General features: G+C 44.3%; 1 pseudogene; it reads left to right on the top strand.

Moving 5' to 3' along the window:
* The first annotated feature begins 3 nt into the window (after positions 1-3).
* LOC115121531 (interferon regulatory factor 4-like) lies at positions 4-17,606 on the top strand (annotated as a pseudogene).
* The last annotated feature ends 2,569 nt before the right edge of the window (positions 17,607-20,175 follow it).

The following is a 20,175-nucleotide window of genomic DNA, read 5'->3' as shown; positions in this document are numbered from 1 at the left end:
ACTTGCTCTGCTCCCTCTAAAACATATAGGCTACCTGCAGCAAAAGATAAGTTCACATCCAATTAAACTTTTTCAAAAGTGACTGTAGCCTATTCTTTAATTATTTTAAAAAAATGTACATAATTGAGCTGCAAGTTTACGCAAGCAATTTGACATTAAAAAAAATCTAGCCATAATATTTTTGCAGACATTTTTAGGAAAATGTATGTGTGCTGGATCATTTGGAGACTAAATATCTGAGTGCTTGTCTACAGTGTCTCTTGGCTAGAGATGAATCCGGATTCGGACTACGGCATGTCTACAGTGAGCTGTGGAAACGGGAAGCTCCGCTCGTGGCTGATCGAGCAGGTTGACACCGGGAAGTACGCAGGCCTCGTGTGGGAGAACGATGACAAGAGCATCTTCAGGATACCGTGGAAGCACGCAGGCAAGCAGGACTACAACCGGGACGAGGATGCCGCTCTCTTCAAGGTACTGTATGATACGGGGCCTCAACGGAATGTCTCTCAACTGTTGCATTTACACACTGCATTTGTTAGAGATGTGTATTATACACTTGACCAAAATATTGGACATTTAGTTGTGTTGGTTGCAAACAGAACTATAAGACTAATGATGAGTTCAGTTCGTGCGCTTTGGGTAGGTTGTGCCAAATCCCAGAAGTACATGACTTGTCTTCAACTCATTCACAACTGCACCGGTGATTCGTTACCCATATATCACGGCTCATCTTTGTGTGACATTCCTGCAGGCTTGGGCGCTGTTTAAGGGCAAGTTTCGCGAGGGCATCGACAAACCTGACCCGCCTACGTGGAAGACGCGCCTGCGGTGCGCACTCAACAAAAGTAACGACTTCGAAGAGCTCGTGGAAAAGAGTCAACTGGACATCTCAGACCCCTACAAAGTCTACCGGATCATACCCGAGGGCGCCAAGAGACGTCAGTATAATTATATTCTAGAAATTCTAGAAAATTCTAACCAGTATTCTATACATTTAAATGGCATTCCAATACATGCAACAAACGGTAGTTGTATGAATGAAAAGGATGAAAACAAGTTATCGAAAGTTATAAAATCAACTTCTTGTTTTTATCATATACTGTACACCACCATTCAGTAGGAAACAGAGATGCCACCCACTCACTGAATGCCCGATGGGTTTTTTGTAAGGGGGTGGGGGTGATTGGGTTTTGATAGGGGGGTGGGGTTTTGATAGGGGCCAGTGAGTTCTGTACAAATACACATCAGTATGCTGGATAATCAGGCTGCCAAACCACAAGACACTGTGAATTAGTTACAGCCAACTGTAGGATAAAGTCCTGATTATACTTGTGCATGTGTAATAATGAAGGTATTATTCTCTCATGAACATTGAGAGCACAATGAATGTGTGTGTGTCTGTGTTTTGTTTCAATTATTCCTCCTGTGTAACAGATTTCTTGCTATCAGGATCCAAACAGGAGGATGGTGGCAGCCCGCAGACTCCCCGAGCTATCCCATGCACCCCTCCTACCCCGCCCTACAGACTCAGGTAACTATTACAAGGGTGTGTGTGTGTGTGTGTGTGTGTGCAGTCTTGGGGAAGATATTCAGAAATATAGTTAACCAATGACTTCACACTGGAAGAAGTTAAGCTACACTAAAGCTCCCCTTAAGAAACATATAGTTGAACTAAAGTTACTGTGAAAAAGTAGTTCACTACATCAAAACTACATGTCAAATGGCATAGAATACAGATTGCAAGACAGATCCCTCTGGAGACAGATATTAACAGAATGTGTCATTTAGCCTATTTAACACAAACTGTGTTTAAACTTTTTGCAAAAAAAGTTGTGTGTAGTTCCAGTAGTTAGCTACATGGCAAAAAAGTAATTAACTACTAAAAACACGATCTAGATTTAAACATAGTTCAACTCCCACTAAGCTACTACTAGATAAATTACTAGTTGAACTACATGTAGTTCACTACTCCCAACACTGCGTGTGTGTGTGTGTGTGTGTGTGGGTGTAGTGTGTGTGTGTGTGAGAGAGAGAGCGTGACAGCTGCACAAATCTCTGTCTCTATGTGTGCAGATGTGATGGTTGACTGAGAGGTATCTCCCTGTCTCTATGCGTGTAGATGTGATGGTTGACTGAGAGGTATCTCCCTGTCTCTATGTGTGCAGATGTGATGGTTGACTGAGATGTATCTCCCTGTCTCTATGTGTGCAGATGTGATGGTTGACTGAGAGGTATCTCCCTGTCTCTATGTGTGTAGATGTGATGGTTGACTGAGAGGTATCTCCCTGTCTCTATGTGTGTAGATGTGATGGTTGACTGAGAGGTATCTCCCTGTCTCTATGCGTGTAGATGTGATGGTTGACTGAGAGGTATCTCCCTGTCTCTATGTGTGTAGATGTGATGGTTGACTGAGAGGTATCTCCCTGTCTCTATGTGTGTAGATGTGATGGTTGACTGAGAGGTATCTCCCTGTCTCTATGTGTGCAGATGTGATGGTTGACTGAGATGTATCTCCCTGTCTCTATGTGTGTAGATGTGATGGTTGACTGAGAGGTATCTCCCTGTCTCTATGTGTGTAGATGTGATGGTTGACTGAGAGGTATCTCCCTGTCTCTATGTGTGTAGATGTCTGGGTACATGTCCAGTGCAGAGCGAGGCTGGATGAGGGACTATCTTCCAGAGCAGACCTCGCTCCCTGAGCTGCCCTATGCCCAGTGTTCCTACCCCTCACGCAGCCTACCCTGGGCCCAGGGCCCCAGCATGGACAACGGTAGGCCCAATACCACCAATACCACAGCATCCATGTTTGTTTGTATGAGAGAATGTAATTTAGGGTGTGTAGATGTGTAGTCAGAATCACCTTTATTCACCAAATACATTTGCATGTACAGGAATTTGACTTGGTGAATTGGTGCAGCCACAATAAACAGGATATACAGACAACGTACTGTATGTAGAAGCAGAGTTTACACAAATCCATGTGGTATGTACACTATGTAGACTGTAAGCTAAGAACTACAAGCTACGCTATAAACACTAAGTTACATTATAAATGATGTATGTAGAGATGTATAAATAAATCAACTCTTTTTTTACAGGATGATGTGGGGGAAATATGTAAATGAAAGAGTCAGGATATGAGTGTGTGCAGAGAGTGTAAAGAGCCATTTTCCGTTCTAGGACGATAGACTATGCACTATGAATTAGAAAATGTATCGTGGACCAGGTGGCCCAGTTGGTGAGGGTCAACCAGCTATTCAGGCGGTGGGAGCTATGTTCACATGGGCCTACATACTAACTTGACATTGCTCAAATAACTTGCTTTTCACTTGATTGTCGATTCAACCCATGATATTTGTGTGTATGCTGTTCTGTTGTGTGTTGGAATAAGTGCCTTTATTTAGGTACTGTCTCTCTGTGTTTGCAGGCTACCAGATCACAGGGTCCTTCTACACCTACCCTACTGATGGCCATCCCTCCCCCTTCACACTGGACACCAGCATGAGATCAGCCGAGGCACTCTCAGGTACAATATACAGTGTACACACACACTTATTTACTTCACGTATGACTTGCCAATAATATATTTTATTATATTGTGTTAGCTCTGACCATTCCTCCCTCCTCCACCCCAGATATGCGGTTACATGTGTCAGTGTTCTACCGGGACTCATTGTGGAGGGAGGTGACCACCTCTAGTCCTGAAGGCTGTCGCATCACTCCCTGCTCCCCAGACGACAAGCTCTATTCCCCCACTGGTGGTCCAGACCTGGTGCCCCTACCCCTGGACAGCCTCCCAGCCCTGGGGAGGGGGGAGGAGTGCCCCCCCAGCCCCCCTGGTGGTACCCTGGAGAGGGGCGTGCTGCTATGGATGAGCCCAGATGGCCTCTACGCTCGGCGGCTGTGCCAGGAGAGAGTGTTCTGGGAGGGAGGGTTATCGCCCTACGGAGATAAACCCAACAAGCTGGAGAGAGAACACACCTGTAAACTTCTGCATACACAGGACTACTTGGCAGGTGAGTTAACGTACACTGCAAGCAGGCAGGCGGGCATGCACCCACGCACGTGTCACATTCACTGGCAAACCAAACCACTCTCTGTTGTCATGCTGTTTCCTGGTCATGAACAGGAAGCAGATACGTCCTCATTTCCTTGAAATATGATGAGATTGCCTCCATAATCCCCAACACACACTTTTAAGAATGACACATGACACACAGTAGTGACCTCATCCCCACCCACCTACCACAGATGTGTTCAGCCTGATTGGTCTAATTTGCATATAGAACCAGGGGTTTCCATCCAGTCACACAACCTCTAAAGTCACCACCACACCAGCTCATAAGAATTCCCTTTGACCAAAATGTATTAACCCTTTATCGACCCAATGTCCCCTCCCTGCGAACCGATCTATATACACAGCCCTACCATCTAGATCGAATCCTCTTTCTCCCTCCCTGCAATCTGTCCTCTCTACCTATCCATCTCTACCTCACCTCTCTCCCTCCCTGTTTGTCTCGGAGCTGCAGGGCTATGACCTCCACAGTAGGCCCCCTCCACACCTCTCCTCTGTACCTAACCATCTCTACCTCACCTCACCTCCCTCCCTGTTTGTCTCAGAGCTGCAGGGCTATTCCCTCCATGTCTCTCCTCTGTATCTAATCTAACCATTTCCACCTCACCTCCCCCCTCCCTGTTTGTCTCAGAGCTGCAGGGCTATTCCCTCCATGTCTCTCCTCTGTATCTAATCTAACCATTTCCACCTCACCTCCCTCCCTCCCTGTTTGTCTCAGAGCTGCGGGGCTATTCCCTCCATGTCTCTCCTCTGTACCTAATCTAACCATCTCCACCTCACCTCCCTCCCTCCCTGTTTGTCTCAGAGTTGCAGGGCTATTCCCTCCATGTCTCTCCTCTGTACCTAATATAACCATCTCCACCTCACCTCCCTCCCTCCCTGTTTGTCTCAGAGCTGCAGGGCTATTCCCTCCATGTCTCTCCTCTGTATCTAATCTAACCATTTCCACCTCACCTCCCTCCCTCCCTGTTTGTCTCAGAGCTGCAGGGCTATTCCCTCCATGTCTCTCCTCTGTATCTAATCTAACCATTTCCACCTCACCTCCCTCCCTCCCTGTTTGTCTCAGAGCTGCAGGGCTATTCCCTCCATGTCTCTCCTCTGTATCTAATCTAACCATTTCCACCTCACCTCCCTCCCTCCCTGTTTGTCTCAGAGCTGCAGGGCTATTCCCTCCATGTCTCTCCTCTGTATCTAATCTAACCATTTCCACCTCACCTCCCTCCCTCCCTGTTTGTCTCAGAGCTGCAATCCATGCCTTTCCTCTTTACCTAATTTAACCACCTAGACCCTATTAACCACTTATTTCTCTCTGTCTACCAGAGCTGCAGGGCTATGCCCTCCACGGCCGGCCCCCTCCACGTCTCCAGGTGCTGCTGAGTTTTGGAGATGAGTGTCTGGACCCACAGAGACAGAGGAGGACCCTCACTGTACAGGTACAGTATATAACTATCACCTAATATTAATATGACCTCTACTACCTGTATTCAGCCACTCTCTCTACTTTATCCAAACCCCATCCCCTAATCCTGGCCCTCTCTCCACCCCCTAACCTCCCTCCATTCTACTAAAATCAAACTGTATTCGTCACATGCTTCGTAAACAATAGGTGTAGACCAGTGGTGTAATGTACATAAGTAAAAATACATCTTAAGTCGTTTTTTGGGGGGTATCTGTACTTTACTTTTTATATTTTTGACAACTTTCACTTTTACTCCACTACATTCCTAAAGAAAATAATGTACTTTTTACACCATACATTTCCCTGACACTCAAAAGTACTAGTTACATGATGAATGCTTAGCAGGACAGGAAAATGGTCCAATTGACGCACTTATCAAGATAACACGTGGCATCCCTACTGACTCTGACTCACTAAATGCAAATGCATCATTTATAAATGATGTCTGAGTGTTGGTGTGTGCCCCTGGCTATCTGTAAATTATATCTGAGTGTTGGGGTGTGCCCCTGGCTATCTGTAAATGATGTCTGAGTGTTGGGGTGTGCCCCTGGCTATCTGTAAATGATGTCTGAGTGTTGGGGTGTGCCCCTGGGTATCTGTAAATGATGTCTGAGTGTTGGGGTGTGCCCCTGGCTATCTGTAAATGATGTCTGAGTGTTGGGGTGTGCCCCTGGGTATCTGTAAATGATGTCTGAGTGTTGGGGTGTGCCCCTGGCTATCTGTAAATGATGTCTGAGTGTTGGGGTGTGCCCCTGGCTATCTGTAAATGATGTCTGAGTGTTGGGGTGTGCCCCTGGCTATCTGTAAATGATGTCTGAGTGTTGGGGTGTGCCCCTGGCTATCTGTAAATGATGTCTGAGTGTTGGGGTGTGCTCCTGGGTATCTGTAAATTATATCTGAGTGTTGGGGTGTGCCCCTGGCTATCTGTAAATTATATCTGAGTGTTGGGGTGTGCCCCTGGCTATCTGTAAATGATGTCTGAGTGTTGGGGTGTGCCCCTGGGTATCTGTAAATTATATCTGAGTGTTGGGGTGTGCCCCTGGCTATCTGTAAATTATATCTGAGTGTTGGGGTGTGCCCCTGGCTATCTGTAAATTATATCTGAGTGTTGGGGTGTGCCCCTGGCTATCTGTAAATTATGTCTGAGTGTTGGGGTGTGCCCCTGGCTATCTGTAAATGATGTCTGAGTGTTGGGGTGTGCCCCTGGCTATCTGTAAATGATATCTGAGTGTTGGGTGTGCCCCAGGCTATCTGTAAATGATATCTGAGTGTTGGGGTGTGCCCTGGCTATCTGTAAATTATATCTGAGTGTTGGGGTGTGCCCCTGGCTATCTGTAAATGATATCTGAGTGTTGGGTGTGCCCCTGGCTATCTGTAAATTATATCTGAGTGTTGGGGTGTGCCCCTGGCTATCTGTAAATGATATCTGAGTGTTGGGGTGTGCCCCAGGCTATCTGTAAATTATATCTGAGTGTTGGGGTGTGCCCCTGGCTATCTGTAAATGATGTCTGAGTGTTGGGGTGTGCCCCTGGCTATCTGTAAATTATGTATGAGTGTTGGGGTGTGCCCCTGGCTATCTGTAAATGATGTCTGAGTGTTGGGGTGTGCCCCTGGGTATCTGTAAATGATATCTGAGTGTTGGGGTGTGCCCCTGGCTATCTGTAAATTATATCTGAGTGTTGGGGTGTGCCCCTGGCTATCTGTAAATGATGTCTGAGTGTTGGGGTGTGCCCCTGGCTATCTGTAAATTATATCTGAGTGTTGGGGTGTGCCCCTGGCTATCTGTAAATGATATCTGAGTGTTGGGGTGTGCCCCTGGCTATCTGTAAATGATATCTGAGTGTTGGGGTGTGCCCCTGGCTATCTGTAAATGATATCTGAGTGTTGGGGTGTGCCCCTGGCTATCTGTAAATGATATCTGAGTGTTGGGGTGTGCCCCTGGCTATCTGTAAATGATATCTGAGTGTTGGGGTGTGCCCCTGGCTATCTGTAAATTATATCTGAGTGTTGGGGTGTGCCCCTGGCTATCTGTAAATTATATCTGAGTGTTGGGGTGTGCCCCTGGCTATCTGTAAATTATATCTGAGTGTTGGGTGTGCCCCTGGCTATTTGTAAATGATATCTGAGTGTTGGGGTGTGCCCCTGGCTATCTGTAAATTATGTCTGAGTGTTGGGGTGTGCCCCTGGCTATCTGTAAATTATATCTGAGTGTTGGGGTGTGCCCCTGGCTATTTGTAAATTATATCTGAGTGTTGGGGTGTGCCCCTGGCTATCTGTAAATTATGTCTGAGTGTTGGGGTGTGCCCCTGGCTATCTGTAAATTATGTCTGAGTGTTGGGGTGTGCCCCTGGGTATCTGTAAATTATATCTGAGTGTTGGGGTGTGCCCCTGGCTATCTGTAAATGATGTCTGAGTGTTGGGGTGTGCCCCTGGGTATCTGTAAATTATATCTGAGTGTTGGGGTGTGCCCCTGGCTATCTGTAAATTATATCTGAGTGTTGGGGTGTGCCCCTGGCTATCTGTAAATGATGTCTGAGTGTTGGGGTGTGCCCCTGGCTATCTGTAAATGATGTCTGAGTGTTGGGGTGTGCCCCTGGCTATCTGTAAATTATATCTGAGTGTTGGGGTGTGCCCCTGGCTATCTGTAAATTATATCTGAGTGTTGGGGTGTGCCCCTGGCTATTTGTAAATTATATCTGAGTGTTGGGGTGTGCCCCCGGCTATCTGTAAATGATGTCTGAGTGTTGGGGTGTGCCCCTGGCTATCTGTAAATTATGTCTGAGTGTTGGGGTGTGCCCCTGGCTATCTGTAAATGATGTCTGAGTGTTGGGGTGTGCCCTGGCTATCTGTAAATGATGTCTGAGTGTTGGGGTGTGCCCCTGGGTATCTGTAAATTATATCTGAGTGTTGGGGTGTGCCCCTGGGTATCTGTAAATGATGTCTGAGTGTTGGGGTGTGCCCCTGGGTATCTGTAAATTATATCTGAGTGTTGGGGTGTGCCCCTGGCTATCTGTAAATTATATCTGAGTGTTGGGGTGTGCCCCTGGCTATCTGTAAATGATGTCTGAGTGTTGGGGTGTGCCCCTGGCTATCTGTAAATGATATCTGAGTGTTGGGGTGTGCCCCAGGCTATCTGTAAATGATATCTGAGTGTTGGGGTGTGCCCCTGGCTATCTGTAAATTATATCTGAGTGTTGGGGTGTGCCCCTGGCTATCTGTAAATTATATCTGAGTGTTGGGGTGTGCCCCTGGCTATCTGTAAATTATGTCTGAGTGTTGGGGTGTGCCCCTGGCTATCTGTAAATGATGTCTGAGTGTTGGGGTGTGCCCCTGGCTATCTGTAAATGATATCTGAGTGTTGGGTGTGCCCCAGGCTATCTGTAAATGATATCTGAGTGTTGGGGTGTGCCCCTGGCTATCTGTAAATTATATCTGAGTGTTGGAGTGTGCCCCTGGCTATCTGTAAATGATATCTGAGTGTTGGGGTGTGCCCCTGGCTATCTGTAAATTATATCTGAGTGTTGGGGTGTGCCCCTGGCTATCTGTAAATGATATCTGAGTGTTGGGGTGTGCCCCAGGCTATCTGTAAATTATATCTGAGTGTTGGGGTGTGCCCCTGGCTATCTGTAAATGATGTCTGAGTGTTGGGGTGTGCCCCTGGCTATCTGTAAATTATGTATGAGTGTTGGGGTGTGCCCCTGGCTATCTGTAAATGATGTCTGAGTGTTGGGGTGTGCCCCTGGGTATCTGTAAATGATATCTGAGTGTTGGGGTGTGCCCCTGGCTATCTGTAAATTATATCTGAGTGTTGGGGTGTGCCCTGGCTATCTGTAAATGATATCTGAGTGTTGGGGTGTGCCCTGGCTATCTGTAAATGATATCTGAGTGTTGGGGGCTGTAAATGATATCTGAGTGTTGGGGTGTGCTGGCTATCTGTAAATGATATCTGAGTGTTGGGGTGTGCCCCTGGCTATCTGTAAATGATATCTGAGTGTTGGGGTGTGCCCCTGGCTATCTGTAAATGATATCTGAGTGTTGGGGTGTGCCCCTGGCTATCTGTAAATGATATCTGAGTGTTGGGGTGTGCCCTGGCTATCTGTAAATTATATCTGAGTGTTGGGGTGTGCCCCTGGCTATCTGTAAATTATATCTGAGTGTTGGGGTGTGCCCCTGGCTATCTGTAAATTATATCTGAGTGTTGGGTGTGCCCCTGGCTATTTGTAAATGATATCTGAGTGTTGGGGTGTGCCCCTGGCTATCTGTAAATTATGTCTGAGTGTTGGGGTGTGCCCCTGGCTATCTGTAAATTATATCTGAGTGTTGGGGTGTGCCCCTGGCTATTTGTAAATTATATCTGAGTGTTGGGGTGTGCCCCTGGCTATCTGTAAATTATGTCTGAGTGTTGGGGTGTGCCCCTGGCTATCTGTAAATTATGTCTGAGTGTTGGGGTGTGCCCCTGGGTATCTGTAAATTATATCTGAGTGTTGGGGTGTGCCCCTGGCTATCTGTAAATGATGTCTGAGTGTTGGGGTGTGCCCCTGGGTATCTGTAAATTATATCTGAGTGTTGGGGTGTGCCCCTGGCTATCTGTAAATTATATCTGAGTGTTGGGGTGTGCCCCTGGCTATCTGTAAATGATGTCTGAGTGTTGGGGTGTGCCCCTGGCTATCTGTAAATGATGTCTGAGTGTTGGGGTGTGCCCCTGGCTATCTGTAAATTATATCTGAGTGTTGGGGTGTGCCCCTGGCTATCTGTAAATTATATCTGAGTGTTGGGGTGTGCCCCTGGCTATTTGTAAATTATATCTGAGTGTTGGGGTGTGCCCCCGGCTATCTGTAAATGATGTCTGAGTGTTGGGGTGTGCCCCTGGCTATCTGTAAATTATGTCTGAGTGTTGGGGTGTGCCCCTGGCTATCTGTAAATGATGTCTGAGTGTTGGGGTGTGCCCCTGGCTATCTGTAAATGATGTCTGAGTGTTGGGGTGTGCCCCTGGGTATCTGTAAATTATATCTGAGTGTTGGGGTGTGCCCCTGGGTATCTGTAAATGATGTCTGAGTGTTGGGGTGTGCCCCTGGGTATCTGTAAATTATATCTGAGTGTTGGGGTGTGCCCCTGGCTATCTGTAAATTATATCTGAGTGTTGGGGTGTGCCCCTGGCTATCTGTAAATGATGTCTGAGTGTTGGGGTGTGCCCCTGGCTATCTGTAAATGATATCTGAGTGTTGGGGTGTGCCCCAGGCTATCTGTAAATGATATCTGAGTGTTGGGGTGTGCCCCTGGCTATCTGTAAATTATATCTGAGTGTTGGGGTGTGCCCCTGGCTATCTGTAAATGATATCTGAGTGTTTGGGTGTGCCCCTGGCTATCTGTAAATTATATCTGAGTGTTGGGGTGTGCCCCTGGCTATCTGTAAATGATGTCTGAGTGTTGGGGTGTGCCCTTGGCTATCTGTAAATGATGTATGAGTGTTGGGGTGTGCCCCTGGCTATCTGTAAATGATGTCTGAGTGTTGGGGTGTGCCCCTGGGTATCTGTAAATGATATCTGAGTGTTGGGGTGTGCCCCTGGCTATCTGTAAATTATATCTGAGTGTTGGGGTGTGCCCCTGGCTATCTGTAAATGATGTCTGAGTGTTGGGGTGTGCCCCTGGCTATTTGTAAATGATATCTGAGTGTTGGGGTGTGCCCCTGGCTATCTGTAAATGATATCTGAGTGTTGGGTGTGCCCTGGCTATCTGTAAATGATATCTGAGTGTTGGGGTGTGCCCCTGGCTATCTGTAAATGATATCTGAGTGTTGGGGTGTGCCCCTGGCTATCTGTAAATGATATCTGAGTGTTGGGGTGTGCCCCTGGCTATCTGTAAATGATATCTGAGTGTTGGGGTGTGCCCCTGGCTATCTGTAAATTATATCTGAGTGTTGGGGTGTGCCCCTGGCTATCTGTAAATTATATCTGAGTGTTGGGGTGTGCCCCTGGCTATCTGTAAACTATATCTGAGTGTTGTGGTGTGCCCCTGGCTATTTGTAAATTATATCTGAGTGTTGTGGTGTGCCCCTGGCTATCTGTAAATGATGTCTGAGTGTTGGGGTGTGCCCCTGGCTATCTGTAAATGATGTCTGAGTGTTGGGGTGTGCCCCTGGGTATCTGTAAATTATATCTGAGTGTTGGGGTGTGCCCTTGGCTATCTGTAAATTATATCTGAGTGTTGGGGTGTGCCCCTGGCTATCTGTAAATGATGTCTGAGTGTTGGGGTGTGCCCCTGGCTATCTGTAAATGATATCTGAGTGTTGGGGTGTGCCCCAGGCTATCTGTAAATGATATCTGAGTGTTGGGGTGTGCCCCTGGCTATCTGTAAATTATATCTGAGTGTTGGGGTGTGCCCCTGGCTATCTGTAAATGATATCTGAGTGTTTGGGTGTGCCCCTGGCTATCTGTAAATTATATCTGAGTGTTGGGGTGTGCCCCTGGCTATCTGTAAATGATGTCTGAGTGTTGGGGTGTGCCCTTGGCTATCTGTAAATGATGTATGAGTGTTGGGGTGTGCCCCTGGCTATCTGTAAATGATGTCTGAGTGTTGGGGTGTGCCCCTGGGTATCTGTAAATGATATCTGAGTGTTGGGGTGTGCCCCTGGCTATCTGTAAATTATATCTGAGTGTTGGGGTGTGCCCCTGGCTATCTGTAAATGATGTCTGAGTGTTGGGGTGTGCCCCTGGCTATCTGTAAATTATATCTGAGTGTTGGGGTGTGCCCCTGGCTATCTGTAAATGATATCTGAGTGTTGGGGTGTGCCCCTGGCTATCTGTAAATTATGTCTGAGTGTTGGGGTGTGCCCCTGGCTATCTGTAAATGATGTCTGAGTGTTGGGGTGTGCCCCTGGCTATCTGTAAATGATGTCTGAGTGTTGGGGTGTGCCCCTGGGTATCTGTAAATTATATCTGAGTGTTGGGGTGTGCCCCTGGCTATCTGTAAATTATATCTGAGTGTTGGGGTGTGCCCCTGGCTATCTGTAAATGATATCTGAGTGTTGGGGTGTGCCCCTGGGTATCTGTAAATGATATCTGAGTGTTGGGGTGTGCCCCTGGGTATCTGTAAATGATATCTGAGTGTTGGGGTGTGCCCCTGGCTATCTGTAAATGATGTCTGAGTGTTGGGGTGTGCCCCTGGCTATCTGTAAATGATGTCTGAGTGTTGGGGTGTGCCCCTGGCTATCTGTAAATGATGTCTGAGTGTTGGGGTGTGCCCTGGCTATCTGTAAATGATGTCTGAGTGTTGGGGTGTGCCCCTGGCTATCTGTAAATGATGTCTGAGTGTTGGGGTGTGCCCCTGGCTATCTGTAAATGATGTCTGAGTGTTGGGGTGTGCCCCTGGCTATCTGTAAATGATGTCTGAGTGTTGGGGTGTGCCCCTGGCTATCTGTAAATGATGTCTGAGTGTTGGGGTGTGCCCTGGCTATCTGTAAATAATGTCTGAGTGTTGGGGTGTGCCCCTGGCTATCTGTAAATGATGTCTGAGTGTTGGGGTGTGCCCCTGGCTATCTGTAAATGATGTCTGAGTGTTGGGGTGTGCCCTGGCTATCTGTAAATGATGTCTGAGTGTTGGGGTGTGCCCTGGCTATCTGTAAATGATGTCTGAGTGTTGGGGTGTGCCCTGGCTATCTGTAAATGATGTCTGAGTGTTGGGGTGTGCCCCTGGCTATCTGTAAATGATGTCTGAGTGTTGGGGTGTGCCCTGGCTATCTGTAAATGATGTCTGAGTGTTGGGGTGTGCCCTGGCTATCTGTAAATAATGTCTGAGTGTTGGGGTGTGCCCCTGGCTATCTGTAAATGATGTCTGAGTGTTGGGGTGTGCCCCTGGCTATCTGTAAATGATATCTGAGTGTTGGGGTGTGCCCCTGGCTATCTTAAATTATGTCTGAAATTATGTCTGAGTGTTGGGGTGTGCCTTATCTGAAATTATGTCTGAGTGTTGGGGTGTGCCCCTGGCTATCTGTAAATGATGTCTGAGTGTTGGGGTGTGCCCTGGCTATCTGTAAATGATATCTGATGTTGGGGTGTGCCCTGGCTATCTGTAAATGATGTCTGAGTGTTGGGGTGTGCCCCTGGCTATCTGTAAATGATATCTGAGTGTTGGGGTGTGCCCTGGCTATCTGTAAATTTATCTGAGTGTTTTCTGATGTTGGTGCCCCTGGCTATCTGTAAATGATGTCTGAGTGTTGGGGTGTGCCCCTGGCTTTTGATACTGTAAATGTTGGGGTGTGCCCTGTTGAGTGTTGACATGTGCCCTGGCTATCTGTAAATGATATCTTAGTGTTGACATGTGCCCTGGCTATCTGTAAATGATATCTTTAGAGCTGGGTACATTGATACTTGTGCCCCTGGCTGTATAAATGATGTCTGAGTGTTGGGGTGTTTATCTTAAATACTGAGTGTATGGTGGCTATCTGTAAATGATGTCTGAGTTTGGGGTTTGCCCTGGCTATCTGTAAATGGTCTGAGTGTTGGGGTGTGCCCCTGGCTATCTGTAAATGATGTCTAGTGTTGGGGTGATACCCCTGGCTATCTGTAAATTTTAGAGCTGACATTTACTTTTGATACTTAAATTATATTTTAGGGTAGCTGAGTTTTGGGGTGTGCCCTGACATTTACTTTTGATACTTAAGTATATTTTAGAGCCCTGACATTTACTTTTGATACTTAAGTATATTTTAGAGTTGGGGTGTGCTGACATTTACTTTTGATACTTAAGTATATTTTAGAGCTGACATTTACTTTTGATACTTAAGTATATTTTAGAGCTGACATTTACTTTTGATACTTAAGTATATTTTAGAGCTGACTATCTTAAATGATATTTGTTGGATTTATCTGTAAATGATATCTGAGTGTTTAGTGTGCCCCTGGCTATCTTGATACTTTTGATACTTAAGTATATTTTAGAGCTGACATTTACTTTTGATACTTAATGATGTATATTTTAGAGCTGACATTTACTTTTGATACTTAAGTATATTTTAGAGCTGACATTTACTTTTGATACTTAAAAACAAGTATATTTTAGAGCTGACATTTACTTTTGATACTTAAGTATATTTTAGAGCTGACATTTACTTTTGATACTTAAGTATATTTTGGAGCTGACATTTACTTTTGATACTTAAGTATATTTTAGAGCTGACATTTACTTTTGATACTTAAGTATATTTTAGAGCTGACATTTACTTTTGATACTTAAGTATATTTTAGAGCTGACATTTACTTTTGATACTTAAGTATATTTTAGAGCTGACATTTACTTTTGATACTTAAGTATATTTTAGAGCTGACATTTACTTTTGATACTTAAGTATATTTTAGAGCTGACATTTACTTTTGATACTTAAGTATATTTTAGAGCTGACATTTACTTTTGATACTTAAGTATATTTTAGAGCTGACATTTACTTTTGATACTTAAGTATATTTTAGAGCTGACATTTACTTTTGATACTTAAGTATATTTTAGAGCTGACATTTACTTTTGATACTTAAGTATATTTTAGAGCTGACATTTACTTTTGATACTTAAGTATATTTTAGAGCTGACATTTACTTTTGATACTTAAGTATATTTTAGAGCTGACATTTACTTTTGATACTTAAGTATATTTTAGAGCTGACATTTACTTTTGATACTTAAGTATATTTTAGAGCTGACATTTACTTTTGATACTTAAGTATATTTTAGAGCTGACATTTACTTTTGATACTTAAGTATATTTTAGAGCTGACATTTACTTTTGATACTTAAGTATATTTAGAACGTAATACTTTTAGACTGTTACTAAAGTTGTATTTTACTGGGTGACTTTCACTTTTACTTGAGGAACTTTCTATTAAGAGATCTATACTTTCACTCAAGTATGACAGTTGGGTACTTTTTCCACCACTGGTGTAGACTAACAGGGAAACACTTACTTACGGGCCCAACAATGCAAAGAGAAGAAAGGTGGCATTTTCACTGCTCTGATGACAGGTAATTGTCTACCCTAATACAGGAGTAATAAAGGCCTAGTGCACCATTTTTTGGTTAAATATACAGTACCAGTCAAAAGTTTGGACAACCTACTCATTCAAGGGTTTTTCTTTATTTGTACTGTTTTCTACATTGTAGAATAATAGTGAAGACATCAAAACTATGAAATAACACATATGGAATCATGTACAGTGTTATATGTGTTATTTCATAGTTTTTATGTCTTCACTATTATTCTACAATGTAGTAAATATTCCAAATAAAAACCCTTGAATGAGTAGGTATGTCCAAACTTTTGACTGGTACTGTATATACACTACCGTTCAAAAGTTTGGGGTCAATTCGAAATGTCCTTGTTTTTGAAAATAAAGGACATTTTTTGTCCATTAAAATAACATGAAATTGATCAGAAATACAGTGTAAACATTGTTAATGTTGTAAATGACTATTGTAGCTGGAAACGGCTGATTTTTAATGGGATATCTACATAGGCGTACAAAGGCCCTTTATCAGCAAACATCACTCCTGTGTTCCAATGGAACGCTGTGTTAGCTAATCCAAGTTTGTCATTTTAAAAGGCTAATTGATCATGAGAAAACCCTTTTGAAATGATGTTAGCAGAGCTGAAAACTGTTGTTCAACTTTTGAACGGTAATGTATAAATTTAGTAAAAAACATTTTTCGGGGGGGTATTTATCAGGGGTTGCTGCAGCTCCCTCAGCGCCCCTACGTCCCGCGGCTATGCCCCATTACCACCGGCTCCCAGTGACACCAGTACTGATCCCTGCTGTTCCCCTCCGCCCCTGCAGGTGGAGCCCATGTTTGCCAGGCAACTCATATACTACACCCAGCACCAGCAGACCAGCGGACACTACTACCGCAGCTACGACCTCTCCCTCCCAGGGGTCACGGAACACAGCATGACACCTGCTTTAACCGAGGACTACCAGAGGGTCATCACGCATCACCATAGCAACACCCTGCAGGACTGACATATTTGGCCAGCTCTGATCACAGTCAGACTGCGGTGCAGGATATGGGAGAAAGCCTGGGGAGAGGAGGAGAGTCGTTTCCCTGTACTCTGGATCCCAGATTTCACTCAAAGCCGAAGCAGAACTATGCCACTCCAATCCAAGACAAACTGAACCAAGCCAGGTTGAACTGAACCAAGCCAGGTTGAACTGAACCAAGCCAGACTGAACTGAACCTAGCCAGGCCAGACTGAATCAAGCCAGGCCAGACTGAATTGAACCAAGCCAGGCTATGGAGGAACATACCCCGGGACCACTGAAGAGATTGTAACAGATAGTTGTATATTGTAGATGTGTTTGTGTGTTGTAAGGACTCAAGGGAATCAATGTTCCAAATTTTCTTTGGAACAAACTTGATTTCAACAACTCAGGGAGCCGTCCTTTGGCCGTAGAGACTCAAGCTTGATTGACATTTTGTGTTTCAACGTCCACTTTCTGACAGCAAAAGAACTGACAGCTGTAGTGATTGTATTGACATGTTTTTTTATGTGCTTAATTGTGTTTGCTCAATTTCTTCTGTAACTATGTTAGACATTTTACCTGACTACTGTTGCTACTACTGTATGTAGATTTCCCAGCATCAATACTGAATAATAGGGAATACTGTAATAGAGATGACCAAAGACGGCCTCTGAGATTGAACCACACTGAAACACTGACTAGCATGCTGAATCTTCGATAAACTCAGTGAGATTGAACCACACTGAAACACTGACTAGCATGCTGAATCTTCAATAAACTCAGTGAGATTGAACCACACTGAAACACTGACTAGCATGCTGAATCTTCAATAAACTCAGTGAGATTGAACCACACTGAAACACTGACTAGCATGCTGAATCTTCGATAAACTCAGTGAGATTGAACCACACTGAAACACTGACTAGCATGCTGAATCTTCAATAAACTCAGTGAGATTGAACCACACTGAAACACTGACTAGCATGCTGAACCCTTCAATAAGCTCAGTCTGTCATACATACGGAAATGTTCTGTAATAGAAAAATAAAAAATGGTATCAATGCAAAAATTGTGCATTTTTTGAGACATACATAGACACTCAATCAAATAGCTAGAGGGCTCATGTTAGACAAGGGATTTGTGGTGAAGTGACATCCTTCGGATGTGTGCATGTGTTTACGTGTGTGTGTGTGTGTGCTTTTGTGCATCTGTTTACAGGAAGCCTGGTTCAGATGCAGGATGACGCTGGTTAATCAAACACACTCACAGGAGAACGCTGTCATAAACAATGTGTGATGACATCACCAGGGGAAGAGGAAGAGGTTGGCCACTCTTTCCATCCCAACGGGGCCCTAAGAGCCTTAGCGTTTAAAACTGATACAAGTGTTTCCTGGGGTGCCTCTACATGCGCTGACTACATTTCAATTTCCATGGAAGAACAGTGAAAAACCCTGAGTAGAATTCTCAATCACTGGCTGACTGATAGAGTAAACAAGACTGGGTAGTACTGATAAAGTAAATAAGACTGGGTAGTACTGATAGAGTAAACAAGACTGGGTAGTACTGATAAAGTAAATAAGACTGGGTAGTACTGATAGAGTAAACAAGACTGGGTAGTACTGATAAAGTAAATAAGACTGGGTAGTACTGATAAAGTAAATAAGACTGGGTAGTACTGATAAAGACTGGGTAAATAGAGTAAACAAGACTGGGTAGTACTGATAAAGTAAATAAGACTGGGTACTGATAAAGTAAACAAGACTGATAATAAAGTAAATAAGACTGGGTAGTACTGATAAAGTAAATAAGACTGGGTAGTACAAGACTGATAGATAAAGTAAACAAGACTTGGTAGTACTGATAAAGTAAATAAGACTGGGTAGTACTGATAAAGTAAACAAGACTGGGTAGTACTGATAAAGTAAATAAGACTGGGTAGTACTGATAAAGTAAATAAGACTGGGTAGTACTGATAAAGTAAATAAGACTGGGTAGTACTGATAAAAATAAGACTAAATAAAGAAATAAGACTGGGTAGTACTGATAAAGTAAATAAGACTGGGTAGTACTGATAAAGTAAACAAGACTGGGTAGTACTGATAAAGTAAACAAGACTGGGTAGTACTGATAAAGTAAATAAGACTGGGTAGTACTGATAAAGTAAATAAGACTGGGTAGTACTGATAAAGTAAATAAGACTGGGTAGTACTGATAAAGTAAATAAGACTGGGTAGTACTGATAAAGTAAATAAGACTGGGTAGTACTGATAAAGTAAAGACTGGGTAAATAAAGAAACAAGACTGGGTAGTACTGATAAAGTAAATAAGACTGGGTAGTACTGATAGAGTAAATAAGACTGGGTAGTACTGATAAAGTAAATAAGACTGGGTAGTACTGATAAAGTAAATAAGACTGGGTAGTACTGATAAAGTAAATAAGACTGGGTAGTACTGATAGAGTAAATAAGACTGGGTAGTACTGATAAAGTAAATAAGACTGGGTAGTACTGATAAAGTAAATAAGACTGGGTAGTACTGATAAAGTAAATAAGACTGGGTAGTACTGATAGAGTAAACAAGACTGGGTAGTACTGATAAAGTAAATAAGACTGGGTAGTACTGATAAAGTAAATAAGACTGGGTAGTACTGATAAAGTAAATAAGACTGGGTAGTACTTTCAATTGTAATATGCTGTAATATATGTAATAGTAACAATGTACTATATTTTTGGGGAAACGGTTATAGATGAAAAAGTCTTCTAAATTACACTGATATGTATAACAACCATTAGTGAACAGGTGTACCATTGTAAGGAAGGACAGAGTTGAACCACCCTTAAGGATGAGACACCATACAACAGGTTTATAAGATGTCTGATAAGAATGATCAAAGAAAATAAATGAACTTGTCTGACCATTTGTTCCACCACCTACCTACGCAATCCCTATGTAACCTGTGGTTCTTCCCATTACAGCCTTATTACCAAAATCACCTATTTCAAAGAATCCACCTTGATTGATGTAAACATGTTTTCACCTGCGTCCCAAATGGAACAGAAGTGTGGTGTATAAACTCCCCTCCCCACCTCACGTCTCCGGCTGTAAACAGTACCGGTTGTGGAAGGATGAGAGCTGAGGGCTTTGAACATACTGCTGATGTGAATGAATCCGTGGGTGGACACTAAGTTTAGAACAGACCAGAAAGAAGAGAGAATCAAAACAACCGCAGTCTAAATGGCTTTTCCCCTGCCTCGCCTGGGGTTATGGTTCTGCTGATGATAATGTCCCCTGCCTGGGGTTATGGTGCTGCTGATGGAATGTCACCTGCCTCGCCTGGGGTTATGGTTCTGCTGATGATAATGTCCCCTGCCTGGGGTTATGGTGCTGTTGATGGAATGTCACCTGCCTCGCCTGGGGTTATGGTTCTGCTGATGATAATGTCCCCTGCCTGGGGTTATGGTGCTGCTGATGGAATGTCCCCTGCCTGGCCTGGGGTTATGGTGCTGCTGACGATAATGTCCCCTGCCTGGCCTGGGGTTATGGTGCTGCTGATGATAATGTCCCCTGCCTGGGGTTATGGTTCTGCTGATGATAATGTCCCCTGCCTGGGGTTATGGTGCTGCTGATGAAATGTCCCC

The sequence above is a fragment of the Oncorhynchus nerka genome, linkage group LG24 (assembly GCF_034236695.1).
Source record: "Oncorhynchus nerka isolate Pitt River linkage group LG24, Oner_Uvic_2.0, whole genome shotgun sequence".
NCBI lineage: Eukaryota > Metazoa > Chordata > Actinopteri > Salmoniformes > Salmonidae > Oncorhynchus > Oncorhynchus nerka.
The sequence above is the reverse complement of the archived record's forward strand: the minus strand, read 5'-3'. Positions and strand labels throughout refer to the sequence as shown.